Source organism: Bos indicus x Bos taurus, chromosome X (assembly GCF_003369695.1).
Source record: "Bos indicus x Bos taurus breed Angus x Brahman F1 hybrid chromosome X, Bos_hybrid_MaternalHap_v2.0, whole genome shotgun sequence".
NCBI lineage: Eukaryota > Metazoa > Chordata > Mammalia > Artiodactyla > Bovidae > Bos > Bos indicus x Bos taurus.
Genome location: NC_040105.1, coordinates 102,212,080 through 102,228,381, shown reverse-complemented (window position 1 = coordinate 102,228,381; position 16,302 = coordinate 102,212,080). Strand labels below are relative to the sequence as shown.

The following is a 16,302-nucleotide window of genomic DNA, read 5'->3' as shown; positions in this document are numbered from 1 at the left end:
GTCTATGTCTCTACTGTGTGTCTCATAACACACTTGTTAGTGAATTCAGAGCCCACACCGATAATTCACACTGATCTCAAGTTCCTTATCTTAATTGCATAGGCAAAGATAATTTTTCCAAATAATGTAACATTTACAGGTTCTAGGACTCTGATGTGGACATATATTTTGAGGGAGGGGTTGCTATACAACCATGACACATGGTAACAAAAGTGGCATTTATGCACAGGCTCAAAAGCATGGACTCAATCTCATCAAGGCTAATTTACCTATTTCCACTGCTAAATATCTGATCCGTAAACAGCAAAGACTGAGACTGGGCTCTTAATATAGCAAGCCCTTCTAAGAGAACAACAACCAGACACATGGTGGGAAGTTGATTACATACAACTCTTTCCACAAGAGAGGATGGTCCTTACTAAGAGTGACATGAATTCTTAGTATGGATGTTCATACTGTTTCTGTTAGCATTACTACTCAGGGACGCACAGAGTGTCAAATTTACCCACCCTGAGCTCCACATAATACAACCTTGGAACAAGGGGACAGTTTTGCTGTTGTTTGCTTGTTTATTTGTTTTTAGCAAAAATGCTGCCGCAATTAGCACATGATCAAAGAATTCATCGCTTATACCATATATTATATCACCCAGAAGCTTCCAGCCTTATGGAACATTAAAACAATCTCTTGATGGTGCGACTAAGGTACTGGCTTGGAAATAATCTCAGATGTTATACTCTTCTTAAGGATATAATTTATCCCTTAAGCTAATGTAAATTTTATCATGCTGTTCCCCTAAAGATAGAACACATGATTTAGGAACAAAGTGGTAGGAGTAGAAATGGTACACTCGCCAGCACTGAGGAATTTATTATTTCTTTTCCAGCAACTTTAGGTTCCATGGTCCCTGCTTCCCACAGAAGGAGCTTCCATTAGTGAACACAAGAAGAGGCCTATAAAATCAAAATCTATGGCTGAAATGGGTCTTTTTGGGTTTCTTCTACAAGTAGAACAGTAGCAAAAGAAAGTCTTACATACCAGTAGCGGTAATTGAAAGTTATTTCACAAAGAGCTATGATTACTGCACCAAAATGGGGATAGTCATTGAGATTCCATTTTGTGCTTCCATACTGGATATTAATAGGAAGAGAAAAATTGTAGCAATGACAGACTGATAAGAACAAGGTATCCAGAAGGCTTAAATCTTGTAGAGATGAAGGTCTAGGTCTCTCAACTTGGCAGACAATTCAGATCAGGATTGTATTCTGAAGATAGGGAAAGAAAATCTAGAATTTATGGTAAAGCAAAAGAATAACATCAGGAAAATTATAGCATCAGGTACTAATGGTTATCCCATTTACCCTTCTGTTGTATTCCTTTTTTTTTTAATTTTATTTTATTTTTAAACTTTACAATATTGTATTAGTCTTGCCAAATATCGAAATGAATCCGCCACAGGTATACCTGTGTTCCCCATCCTGATCCCTCCTCCCTCCTCCCTCCCCATACCCTCCCTCTGGGTCGTCCCAGTGCACCAGCCCCAAGCATCCAGTATCGTGCATCGAACCTGGACTGGCGACTCGTTTCATACATGATATTATACATGTTTCAATGCCATTCTCCCAAATCTCCCCACCCTCTCCCTCTCCCACAGAGTCCATAAGACTGATCTATACATCAGTGTCTCTTTTGCAGTCTCATACACAGGGTTGTTGTTACCATCTTTCTAAATTCCATATATATGCGTTAGTATACTGTATTGGTGTTTTTCTTTCAGGCTTACTTTACTCTGTATAATAGGTTCCAGTTTCATCCATCTCATTAGAACTGATTCAAATGTATTCTTTTCAATGGCTGAGTAATACTCCATTGTGTATATGTACCACAGCTTTCTTATCCATTCATCTGCCGATGGACATCTAGGTTGCTTCCATGTCCTGGCTATTATAAACAGTGCTGCGATGAACATTGGGGTACACGTGTCTCTTTCCCTTCTGGTTTCCTCAGTGTGTATGCCCAGCAGTGGGATTGCTGGATCATCATCCAGTTTTTTAAGGAATCTCCACACTGTTCTCCATAGTGGCTGTACTAGTTTGCATTCCCACCAACCGTGTAAGAGAGTTCCCTTTTCTCCACACCCTCTCCAGCATTTATTGCTTGTAGACTTATGGATCGCAGCCATTCTGACTGGCATGAAATGGTACCTCATAGTGGTTTTGATTTGCATTTCTCTGATAATGAATGATGTTAAGCATCTTTTCATGTGTTTGTTAGCCATCTGTATGTCTTCTTTGGAGAAATGTCTATTTAGTTCTTTGGCGCATTTTTTGATTGGGTCATTTATTTTTCTGGAGTTGAGCTGTAGGAGTTGCTTGTATATTTTTGAGATTAGTTGTTTGTCAGTTGCTTCATTTGCTATTATTTTCTCCCATTCTGAAGGCTGTCTTTTCACCTTACTAATAGTTTCCTTTGTTGTGCAGAAGCTTTTTTTGTTAAGAAATTACAACTGGAAACTACTGTAAAGGATCTGTGATAAGACAGAGTGTACATTAAGTGAGACATGAGTGTATATGAGTGGTGTAAGGGTAAGACTGTAGCAAATGCTATCTTCCTCCTATTCATACAATTCTCGAGACTGTCTGAAGACAAAAGATGACTTCCTTCAATTCTATGACTTGGAATTATTTTTGGCATCACTCCAGGATTCTTGCCTGGAGAATTCCATGGAGAGAGGAGCCTGGTAGGCTACAGTTCATGGGAACACAAAGAGTCGAACATGAGTGAGTGACTATCACTTATTCACAGTAGTTTTCTTGCTCTCCACCACATCTGCCATTACTTCCTCCACTGATGTCTTGAATCCCTCAAAGTCATCCATGAGGGTTAGAATCAATTTCCAAATTCCCTTGAATGTAGCCATTTGAACCTCTTTGTGGAATAGAGTTAGGTGCTTGCTTAGGATTAGACTTTGGCTCAAGGGAATGTTGTGACTGGTTTGTTCTTCTAACTAGACTACTAAAACTTTCTCCATGTCAAGAATAAGGATATTCTGCTTTCTTATCCTTCATGTATTCACTGGAATGTCATTTTTAGTTAGCTTCAAGAACTTTTCTTTGCATTCACAACTAGCTGAACTAGCTAGCTGTTTGGTTCAAGAGGTTTAGGTTTAAACCTATCCTGGCTTTTTACACGCCTTCTTCACCAAGCATATTTCTAGTTCTTGATTTAAAGTGAGAGCTGTACAACTCTTCTTTTTATTGTGAATATTTTGAGGTCATTGAGAAGCTCTATACAGTCAGCAAAAATAAGACCTCAAGCTGATTGTGGCTCAGATCATGAGATCTTTACTGCAAAATTCAGGCTTAAATTGAAGAAAGTATGGGTAAACACTAGACCATTCAGGTATGACCTAAATTAAATCCCTTAGGATTATACAGTAGAGGTGACAAATAGATTCAAGGAGCTACATTAATAGACAGTGTGCTTGAAGAACTATGGACAGTTTGTAACGTTGTAAAGAAGGTGGTGAACAAAACCATCCCAAAGAAAAAGAAATATGATAAGGCAAAATGGTTGCCTAAGAAAGTCTTACAAATAACTGAGAAAAGAAAAGTGAAAGGCAAAGAGGAAAGTGAAATATATACCCAACTGAATGCAGAGCTGTAGAGAATAGCAAGGAGAGCTAAGAAAGCCTTTTTAAGTGAGAAATGCAAAAAAAAAAAAAAAATAGATGGAAACAATAGAATGGGAAAGACTAGAGATCTCTTCAAGAAAATTGGAGATATCAATAGAATATTACATTCAGAAACAGACAAAATAAAGACAAAAGTGGCAAAGACTTAACAGAAGGATAAGAGATTAAGAGGAAGTGGCAAGAATACACAGAAAAACTGTACAAAAATGTCTTAATGACCCAGATAACCACAATAGTGTGATCACTCACCTAGAGCCAGACATCCTGGAAGGTGAAATCAAGTGGGTTTTAGGAAGCATTACTACCAACAAAGCTGGTGCAGGTGATAGAATGCCAACTGAACAATTTCAAGTCCCAAAATATGACATTGTTAAAGTGCTGCATTCAATATACCAGCAAATTTGGAAAACTCAGTGATAGTTACAGGACTGGAAAAGGTCAAGTTTTGCTTACAATTTCAAAGAAATGGTAATGCCAAAGAATGTTCAAAATACCAGACAATTGTGGTCATTTCACATGCTATCAAGGTAATACTCAAAAATCTTCAAGCTAGGTTTCAAGAGTATGTGACCCAAGAACTTCCAGTTGTGCAAGCTGGGTTTAGAAAAGGAACCAGAGATCAAATTGCCAACGTCAATTGGGTCATAGAAAAAAACAAGTGAATTCCAAAAAATCTACTTCTACTTCATTGACTACATGAAGGCTGTTGACCGTGGATCACAGCAAACCGTGAAAAATTCTTAGAGATGAGAATACCAGACCACGTTACATTTCTATTGAGAAACCTGTATGCAGATCAAGAGGCAACAGCTAGAACCAGACATGAAACAATAGATTGGTTCAAAATTGGAAAAAGAGTACAGCAAGTTTGTATATTGCAACTCTGCTTATATAACCTATTTATAGAGTGCATGTGTGCTCAGTCGCCTCAGTTGTGTCTGACTCTTTGCAACCCTATTGACTGTAGCCCGCCAGGTTCCTCTATCCATGGGATTCTACAGGCAAGAATACTGGAGTGGGTTGCCATGTCCTCCTCTAGGGAATCTTCCAGACCCAGGGATCAAACCTGCATCCTCTGGAACTCCTGCATTGCAGGTGGATTCTTTACCTACCGAGCCACCTGGGAGACCCCTATATGTGGAGTACATCATGGGAAATGCTGACAGGATGGATAATTCTGAAGCTGGAATTAATATAGCTGGGAGAAATAACAATCTCAAATATGCAGATGATAACACTCTAATGGCAGAAAGTGAAGAGGGACTGAAGAGCCTTTTGATGAGGGCAAAAGACAGGATTGAAAAAGCTGGTTTAAAATTCAGCATTCAGAAAACTAAGATCATGGCATCTGGGCTCATCACTTCATGGCAAGTAGATGGGGAAAATGTGAAAACAATGGCATATTTTATTTTCTTGGGCCCCAAAATAACTGTGGATGGTGACTTAAGCTATGAAATTAAAAACCCCTTGCTCCTTGGAAGAAAGGCTATGACAAACCTAGATAGTGTATTTAAAAGTAGAGACATCACTTTGCCAACAAAGGTCTGTCTAGCCAAAGGTATGGTTTTTCCAGTAGTCAGGTACGGATGTGAAAGTTGGACTATAAACAAAGCTGAACACCATAGAATTTATGCTTTTGAACTGTTGTGTTGGAAAAGACTCTTGAGAGTCCCTTGGACTGCAAGGAGATCAAACCAGTCAATCCTAAAGAATATCAACACTGAATATTCATTGGAAAGACTGATGCTGAAGCTAAAGCTCCAATATTTTGGCCACCTGATGCGAAGAACTGACTCATTAAAAAAGGCCCTGATGCTGGGAAGGATTGGGGGTAGGAGGGTTCAAAGGTAACAGGGGGTGAGATAGTTGGATGGCATCATCAACTCAATGGATATTAATCTGAGCAAACTCAGGGAGTTAGTGAAGGACAGCAAAGCCTGAAGTGCTATAGTCTATTGGATTGCAAAGAGTTGGGCATGACTTAGTGACTGAACAGCAACAACACTGTGCTATTAATTGGTCTATTTTCAATATTTCTGTGTTTCAGAGAATATGGAGGCCGAGGAAAATGAGAGAGATGGGAGAATAGATAGTTGGTGGAGTAGTCAGAACACACACATTTATTAAGTTAGCTATCTTATGTGGGCACACTTTCTGACACCCTTAAAGTAATTAAAATAGTAACATCAAAGATCACTGATCATAAAATACCATTAAAATATGATAATAATAAATGTATATGTTGCAAAAATTACCACAGTGTGACACAGAGATACAAAGTGAATAAATCTTGTTAGAAAAATGGTATCGATAGGATTGTTTAATGCAGGCTTGCCACAAGTCTTCAATTTGTAAAAACCATGATATCTGTGAAGTTCAATAAAAAGAAGTACAGTAAAATGAGGTATGCCTGTACCACGTATGCCTGTACCACGTAAACATTAATCAAAATAAAGCAGGAATGGCTATATTAGTATCAGATAAAGTAGACATTAGAGCAACAACAAAAATAATTACAGTCAAAGAAGAACATTACATAATGATAAAAATGATCAATATACCATACCAGAGAGAGGTACAATGATCTTAAATGTCTGTGCAACAAACAATGAAGGTTCAAAATAGATCAGTAAAAACTGATAGAACTGAAAGCAGAAATAGACATTCACAGTTGTAGATGATGACTTCAACACCACATTCTCTGCAATTAATAGAACTACTAAAGAGAAAAATCAACAAAAATATAAAATGACCCAGAAACACATCAAATAATAGAATCTTATTGATGTTTAAAGAACAGTCTACTCAACAACAGCAGAATACACATTTGTATATTATTTCTTAGTCCATAATGGTATCAAACTAGAAATCAAAAGCAGGAAAAAAAGGAAATTTTACAAAAACAACATAATCCTAAACAGTACATGGAAATACACTGTATTTCCTAAATATATGTTGGAAAATTCTTGAAGAATTAAAGAAACAATAGAGACAACAGGAGATATCAGTGAAAATAAAAACAGGAAAATAGTAGAGGAAATCAATGCAACAAAAAATTGACAAACCTCTAACAACAAGTGGTACATGAAAAGATACTCAACAATCTCTAATCATCAAGGAGATGCAAATCAAAATCACAATGAGATATAACCTTATACTTGTCAGAATAGTGATTATCAAAAGGACAGAGAATAATGTGTTGATGTAGATATAGAAAAAAGGAAACCCTTGTACACTCTTGATGCAAAGGTAATTAGTACAGCCATTATGGAAAACAATATGGAGGTGCCTCAAAAAAATTAAAATAGAGCTACTGTATGCTCTGGCAATTTCATTGCTGGGTATATATATGAAAATAACAAGAATACAAACTTGAACAGAAATATGCAATCCCAAATTCAATGCAGCATTATTTACAACAGCCACTGATAGATGAATGGATGAAGAAAATGTGATACACATATACATACACATGCACAGAGGAATATTATTCAGCTTTTAAAAAGAATTAAATCTTGCCACTTGCAACAACTTAGAAGGGCCTTGAGAGTGTTACACTAAGTGAAATAAGTCAAAACAAGAATCATAGGATCTCAACTATATGTGGAATCAAAACAAAACAGAACAATAAGCTCATATTTAAGGAAAACAAACTGGTGGTTGTCAGAAGTGAGAGGATAGGTGGACGGCCAAAATGGTTAAAGGGGGTAAAAAGTACAAATTTCCGGTTATAAAATAAGTAAATCATGGTGATGCACGGCACAGGATGGCAACTATAGTTAGTAATACTGTATTGCCTATTTGAAAGTTTCTCTAAGAATAAATCTTAAAATTGTCAGTACAAGAAAAAATTCTGTAATTATGCACAGTAATAGATGTTAACTCGACTTATTGTGGTGCAATATATACAAATATTGGTTGAATCATTATGTTGTATATCTGTAAATATTACAGTGTTGTATATCAATTATAAACTCAACACTAAACCAACTAAGATCATGGCATCCTGTCCCATCATTTCATGGCAAATAGAAGGGGAAAAAGTGGAAACAGTGCCAGATTTTATTTTCTCAGGCTCCAAAATCACTTCTGATGATGACTTCAGCCAGTAAATGAAAAGATGCTTGCTCCTTGGAATGAAAACTTTAACAAACCTACACAGTGTATTAAAAAGAAGAGACATCATTTTGACAACAAAGGTCTGTATAGTCAAAGCTATGGGTTATCCAATAGTCATGTATGGATATGAGACTTGAACCATAAAAAACACTGAGCACTGAAGAATGGGTGCTTTAGGACTATGGTGCTGGAGAAGGCTCTTGAGCATCTCTTGAACATCAAGGAGATCAAACCAGTCAATCCTAAAGGAAATCAACCCTAAATATTCATTGCAAGGACTGATGCTGAGGTTAAATCTCTAATGCTTTGGCCACCTGATGCCAAGAGTCAACTTATTGGAAAAGACCTGGATACTGGGAAAGATTGAAGGAAAAAGGAGAAAGGAGTCATAGAGAATTTAATGGTTAGATAGCATCAGAAATGGACATAAAATTGAGGAAACTCTGAGAGATTGTGGAAGATAGAGGAGACTGGTGTGCTGCAGTTCACAGGGTCACAAAAAGTCAGACTCGACTTAATGACTGAACAACATATAAATTATATCTCAATAAAAATTTCACCAAACTTTTCCCTAACTTATCATTAAAAATATGTCCACAATAAAGCACTACAGATGTGATATTACTTTATGTGGTATTTAACAATTAATGCAAATAAATCTATATACACAAACCAGAAACAGACTCACTAATAGATGTAGAAAACAAACATTCTTATCAATGGGGATAGGGAGGAAAAGAGGGACGTATTAGGAGTATAGGATTAACATAGTACGATACATATAACAGATAACAAATATTGTTTACTGTATAGCAGAGGGAATAATATTCAGTATCTTGTAATGACCTATAATGGAATACAATATGAACAAATATAACTGAATCACTTTGCTTTATACCTGAAACTAACACAATATTCAGTTCAGTTCAGTCGCTCAGTTATGTCCGACTCTGCAACCCCATGAACCGCAGCATGCCAGGCCTTCCTGTCCATCACAAACTCCAGAAGTTTACCCAAACCAAATCGAGTCGATTATTTCATCCAGCCATCTCATCCTCTGTCGTCTCCTTCTCTTCCTGCCCCCAATCCCTCCCAGCATCAAGGACTTTTCCAAAGAGTCAACTCTTCAGGTGAGGTGGCCAAAGTATGGGAGTTTCAGCTTCAACATCACTCCTTCCAATGAACACCCAGGACTGATTTCCTTTAGGATGGACTGGATGGATCTCCTTGCAATCCAAGGGACTCTCAAGAGTCTTCTCCAACACCACAGTTCAAAAGCATCAATTCTTTGGTGCTCAGCTTTCTTCACAGTCCAACTCTCACATCCATACATGACTACTGGAAGAACCATAGCCTTGACCAGACAGACCTTTGTTGACAAAGCAATATCTCTGCTTTTTAATATGCTATCTAGGTTCGTCATAACTTTCCTTCCAAGAAGTAAGTGTCTTTTAATTTCATGGCTCCAATCACCATCTGCAGTGATTTCGGAGCCCCAAAATATAAAGTCTGACAATGTTTCCACTGTTTCCCCATCTATTTGCCATGAAGTGATGGGACCAGATGCCATGAACTTCGTTTTCTGAATGTTGAGTTTTAAGCCAACTTTTTCACTCTCCACTTTCACTTTCATCAAGAGGCTTTTTAGTTCCTCTTCACTTTCTGCCATAAGGGTGGTGTCATCTGCATATCTGACGTTATTGATATTTCTCCTGGCAATCTTGATTCCAGCTTCTGCTTCTTCCAGCCCAGTGTTTCTCATGATGTACTCTGCATAGAAGTTAAATAAGCCGGGTGACAATATACAGCTTTGACATAGTCCTTTTCCTATTTGGAACCAGTCTCTTCCATGTCCAGTTCTAGCTGTTGCTTCCTGACCTGCATACAGGTTTCTCAAGAATTAGGTCAGGTGGTCTGGTATGCCCATCTCTTTCAAAATTTTCCACAGTTTATTGTGATCCACACAGTCAAAGGATTTGGAATAGTCAATAAAGCAGAAATAGATGTTTTTCTGGAACTCTCTTGCTTTTTCGATAATCCAGCAGATGTTGGCAATTTGATCTCTGGATCCTTTGCCTTTTCTAAAACCAGCTTGAACATCAGGAAGTTCATGGTTCACTTATTGTTGAAACCTGGCTTGGAGAATTTTGAGCATTACTTTACTACCTTGTGAGATGAGTGCAATTGTGTGGTAGGTTGACTATTCTTTGACAATCTGCTATAGTTCAATTTTTAAAAGATGTATTGCACCTCTTTACTCATTTTCTTTTCATTATCACTCTACCTAATTTCTGATTAAACAGGTAACATAGTTTAATGGAAAAAAATAAATACAGAATGCCACAAGCAATATCATTTTCATAAATTTGACATTGAATTTCTCAAAAACCACAAAATTACAAATTTCACAAAGATAAAGTAGTCAACATAAACAGCTTTTAACCATTAATAAAATTGAAATTATAATTTTAATTTTCTCAAAAAAGAAATTTTTAAGTTGAGATGATTTCATTGGGGAATTATATCAAACATTTAAAGAAGTATCATATAATACACACTGAAATACTGAAAATGATAGATATAGATGAAAAAAAATCAAAGAAGGCCTAAATTAATTGAGAGACATGTATTGGAAACTTTAACATTGTAAAGATGCCAATTCTACCCATATCTATCTCTGCATTTATGCATTTCCTATCACAATAAGAAATTTTTTATAGTTATACACTACCTTATTATTATATTTGTATGGAAAATTGCTAAAATTATATTGACAAGGAAGAAGAAAGTGGGTAAAAGCATTTAACTTGATATTAAATTCTATTATATAGCTACAATATTTAAAATAGTGTGATATAACAAAGGGACAGATTCATAGATCAACAGAAGATAATGGAATATCCAGTAGATCCACACAAATATGCTCAATCCAATCATCTTTAAAAAAAAAAAGTTGCAAGAGCACTTCAATGGAATAAGGGTAGCCTTGTCAACAGATAGTACATAGAAACTGGACATCACTAAGAAAAAATGATCATGTATCTAAACTTCACATTTTATACAAGATGAAATTTTTAAAAATGGATCATGAACTCAAATAAAAAATATAAAACTATAAATATTTTAGGAAAAGAACTATGCAAAACATCTTCAGGATCTAGGGGTAATGAGGAATTCTTAGAATGGACACCAAAACACAACCTACAAAAAGAAAAATAATTATAAACTGTATCTCATAAAAATTAAAAACTGACATTTCTTCTAAGTAGATATAATGATTGCAAAGAAACACATTCAGTTCAGTTCAGTTCAGTTGCTCAGTCATGTCCGACTCTTTGTGACCCCATGAATCACAGCACACCAGGCCTCCCTGTCCATCACCAACTCCCGGAGGTCACTCAAACTCACGTCCATCGAGTCAGTGATGCCATCCAGCCATCTCATCCTCTGTCATCCCCTTTTCCTCCTGCCCCCAATCCCTCCCAGCATCAGAGTCTTTTCCAGTGAGTCAACTCTTCGCATGAGGCAGCCAAAGTACTGGAGTTTCAGCTTTAGCATCATTCCTTCCAAAGAACACCCAGGACTGATCTCCTTTAGAATGGACTGTTTGGATCTCCATTAAAAGATGGTAAATATCATCACCCACTAGGAAAATGCACATAAAATCACAATGAGATACAATGAAATACTAATAAGAAAGGCCAAAATTTTTTAAATAGTATTAACAAATGAAAGAGAAAAGATATATCATCCATAGAAGAATTGCAATTTTTTTTATGTTGATATTCTCCCATATATGTATTCTTAAGAGTCTCTTAAAATACAAAATCACTATTGGAAACCCAATGGTGAGTAATCAAAAGAATTGAGTTTGTCAGGATCTGCCGGGGACCAGCCCCGGCTGATCCAGGGTATTTGAAGGAGAGACGGCGTAGGCGAAGATCAGGAAACAATTGCTTAATTAAATGTTAATTAAGGATATAAAGAGTAATAGAATGAGGATAGCTCAGTGAGGAAATTCAGTGGAGAAAAGAGGCTGAAATAAGGATAGCTCAGTGAGGAAATTTAGTGCAGAAAAGAGGCTAAATAATTCAGCCAGAAGGTAAGAGAAAGAACAACATGGTGAGACCAAGTTTCGGTGAACAAGGCCCGCACTTTATTTTCCAAAGTAGTTTTTATACCTTAAGTTATGCATAGAGGATAATGGGGGAAGGGGTAGAGTCTTGCAGCAAGCCAGGCTTTCTTCCTGCAAACTTATCATATGCAAAAGCTTAGGTGATTTGCATCATCTTCTAGCCCGGAGGCCTTTTTCTCTAAAGGTGATTATTCTAAAGTCAGGCGCCAGCCTCCAAAAAGCATTAGATAACTTTGCTCTGTAGTTGCATTCCTACAGAGCAAAGGTGTGGTGGGCTATAACAAGAAAAAGAATTAATTCAAGGGTCCCAGGTTACAAACATTAAAGCTACAACTTACACCAATTATATTAATCAATACACTGCCAGGGACACAGCAGATAAGGGATATGGAAAGTTAGCAGCAAACATTGGCCCAACAAGTGAAAATCCCTTCACCAATACAATTTCTAATCAATCTTTTAGCTACTCAAAAGAATCTGTGTTTAGACAGTTTAGAACATCTCATGCCTCTCACAGCTGGGAGGCTCTGAACAATTACATGTGGCCGGAAAAACCTATTCAGGCAGGCTAGAGGATTTCCAAAGGAGTTTGTAGGTTGAAACACTGTCACACCCAGGAATTATTAACTGGAGCTGCAAGCTAACTCTTTTTTCAGAGAGGTAGTGGGGGACAGCCCCCCGTAAAGTCAGAGGTGTAGGTGAAAGCAGAAAGTAGGCAGACTCTGGTTTTGGGGGTATATGCTGGAAAATTTCCAGGGGGATTCCTGAAGCTCGATCCCGCCTTTGCGTATGCCGAGCCTCCTTCCTCATGACCTTTGTCATGGGTGGAGTTCCTCACGCTGGCTACTGGCAGTGATAGAATTCCAGTTGAGCTATTCCAGATCCTGAAAAGTGCTGCACTCAATATGCAATATGCACTCAATATGTAATATGCCGACTCCCGGCAAGGATCAACATTTTTTTCAAAGGAAATTGAATAGACTAAAATATATCAGAGTGCCTTGTTCATAGCAAGTGTAAGAAATTTTTGATATTTTTTTTACATATGTATATGTACACTGCTTGACATGTGTGATACGTTTTTCAATGAGAATTTAGGTCAACTAAGTTTAAAAGCTAGTTCTTGAAGATATTCTTCGATCACAGGATAGATATAAGTCCAAATGATGAGTACATATCATGTTCTCAGTTCAGTTCAGACGCTCAGTCTTGTCTGACTCTTTGTGACCCCATGGAATGCAGCAAGCCAGGCCTCCATGTCCATCACGAACTTGCAGAGTTTACCCAAATTCGTGTCCAATGTGTCGGTGATGCCATCCAACTATCTCATCCTCCGTCGTCCTTTCGCAGCATCAGGGTTTTTTTTTTTTTTTTCTTCAAATGAGTCAGCTCTTTGCATCAGGTGGCCCAAGTATTGAAGTTTCAGCTTCAACATCAGTCCTCCCAATGAACACCCAGGACTGATCTCCTTTAGAAAGGACTGGGTGGATCTCCTTGCAGTCCAAGGGACTCTCAAGGGTCTTCTCCAAGTTCAAAAGCTTTAATTATTCTGTGCTCAGATTTCTTTTTTTTTAATTTTTATTTAATTTTTAAACTTTACATAATTGTATTAGTTTTGCCAAATATCAAAATGAATCCACCACAGGTATACACGTGTTCCCCATCCTGAACCCTCCTCCCTCCTCCCTCCCCATACCATCCCTCTGGGTCGTCCCAGTGCACTAGCCCCAAGCATCCAGTATCGTGCATCAAACCTGGACTGGCATCTCGATTTCTTTATAGTCCATCTCTCACATCCATACATGACAACTTGGAAAACCTTGGACTTGACTAGATGAACCTTTGTTGGCAAAGTAATGTCTCTGATTTTTAATATGCTGCCAAGGTTGGTCATGACTTTTCTTCAAAGGAGCAAGGGTCTTTTAATTTCATGGCTTCAGTCACCATCTGCAGTGATTTTGGAGTTCAAAAAAATAGTCTGCCACTGTTTCCACTATTTCCCCATCTATTTGCCATGAAGTGATGGTACCAGATCTCTGTTTTATGAATGTTGAGCTTTGAGCCAACCTTTTTACTCTCCTCTTTCACTTTCATCAAGAAGCTCTTTAGTTTTTCTTCACTTTCTGCCAAAAGGGTGGTGTCATGTGCATATCTGAGAAATATGTGCATATTTCTCCCAGCAATCTTGATTCCAGCTTGTGCTTCTTCCAGTCCAGCGTTTCTCATGATGTACTCTGCATATAAGTTAAATAAGCAGGGTGACAATATACAGTCTTGATGTACTCCTTTTCCTATTTGGAACCAGGCTGTTGTTCCATGTCCAGTTCTAACTGTTGCTTCCTGACCTGCATACAGGTTTCTCAAGAGGCAGGTCAGGTGGTCTGGTATTCCAATCTCTTTCAATATTTTCCACAGTTTATAGTGATCCACACAGTCAAAGGCTTTGGCATAGTCAATAAAGCAGAAATAGATGTTTTTTTGGAACTATCTTTCTTTTTTGATGATCCAGCGAATGCTGGCAATTTGATCTCTGGTTCCTCTGCCTTTTCTAAAACCAGCTTGAACATCTGGAAGGTCATGGTTCATGTATTGCTGAAGCCTGGCTTGGAGAATTTTGAGAATTACTTTACTAGCATCTGAGATGAGTGCAACTGTGGGGTACTTTAAGCATTCTTTGGCATTGCCTTTCTTTGGAATTGGAATGAAAACTGACAGTTTCCAGTTCTGTGCCCACTGCTGAGTTTTCCAATTTGCTGGCACATTGAGTGCAGCACTTTCACAGCATCTTTTTTAAGGATTTGGAATAGCTCAACTGGAATTCTATCACTTCCACTAGCTTTGTTTGTAGTGATGCTTCCTAAGGCCCATTTGACTTCACATTCCAGGATGCCTGGCTCTAGGTGAGTGATCACACCATCTTGATTATCTGGGTCATGAAGATCTTTTTTGTACAGTTCTTCTGTGTATTCTTGCCACATCTTCTTAATATCTTCTGCTTCTGTTAGGTCCCTACCATTTCTGTTCTTTATTGAGCCCATCTTCTGTGTATTCTTGCCACATCTTCTTAATATCTTCTGCTTCTGTTAGGTCCCTACCATTTCTGTCCTTTATTGAGCCCATCTTTGCATGAATTGTTCCCTTGGTATCTCTAATTTTCTTGAAGAAATCTCCAGTCTTTCCCATTCTATTGCTTTCTTCTATTTCTTTGCATTGATCTCCGAGGAAGTCTTTCTTATCTCTTGGCTATTCTTTGAAGCTCTGCATTCAAATGGGTATATTTTTCCTTTTCCACTTTGCCTTTCCCTTCTCTTCCTTTCACAGCTATTTGTAAGGCCTCCTCAGACAACCATTTTGCCTTTTTGCTTTTCTTGGAATGGTCTGGATCACTGCCTCCGATACAATGTCAGGAACCTCCCTCCATAGTTTTCAGGCACTCTGTCTATCACATCTAATCCTGTATCACTTCCGTTGTATAATTGAAAGGGATCCAATTTAAGTCATTCCTGAATGGTCTAGTGGTTTCCCTACTTTCTTCAATTTAAGTTTGAATTTGGCAATAAGGAGTTCATGATCTGAGACACAGTCAGCTCTCTTTCTTGTTTTTGCTTACTGTATAGAGCTTTTCCATCTTTGGCTGCGAAGAATATAATCAATCTGATTTCAGTGTTGACCATCTGGTGATGTCCATGTGTAGAGTCTTCTCTCGTGTTGTTGGAAGAGGGTGTTTGCTATGACCAGTGCATTCTCTTGGCAGAACTCTATTAGCCTTTGTCCTGCTTCATTCATTACTCCAAGAATAAATTTGCCTGTTACTCCAGGTGTTTCTTGACTTCCTACTTTTGCATTCCACTCCCCTATAATGAAAAGTACATCTTTGGCAGGGGATAATTCTAAGATATCTTCTTTATCTTCATAAAACTGTTCAACTTCAGCTTCTTCAGTGTTACTGGTCTGGGCATAGACTTGGAATATCGTGATATTGAATGGTTTGCCTTGGGAATGAACAGAAATCATTCTGTCACTTTTGAGACTGCATCCAAGTACTGCATTTCTGACTCTTTTGTTGAGTCTGATGGCTACTCCATTTCTTCTAAGGGATTCTTGCCCACAGTAGTAGATATAATGATCATCTGAGATAAATTCACCCATTCCAGTCCATTCTAGTTCACTGATTCCTAAAATCTCGACGTTCACTCTTGCCATCTCCTGTTTGATAACTTCCAATTTGTCTTGATTCATGGACCTAACATTCCAGGTTGCTATGCAATATTACTCTTTACAGCATTGGACCTTGCTTCTATCACCACTCACACCCACAACTGAGTGTTGTTTTTGCTTTGGCTCTGTCTCTTCA

At 37.8% G+C, this 16,302-nt stretch overlaps 1 pseudogene; it reads left to right on the top strand.

Annotated features, from left to right (window-relative positions):
* The first annotated feature begins 6,054 nt into the window (after nt 1-6,054).
* The window catches only part of LOC113888127, a 34,956-nt pseudogene continuing 24,708 nt past the window's right edge, over nt 6,055-16,302 (top strand).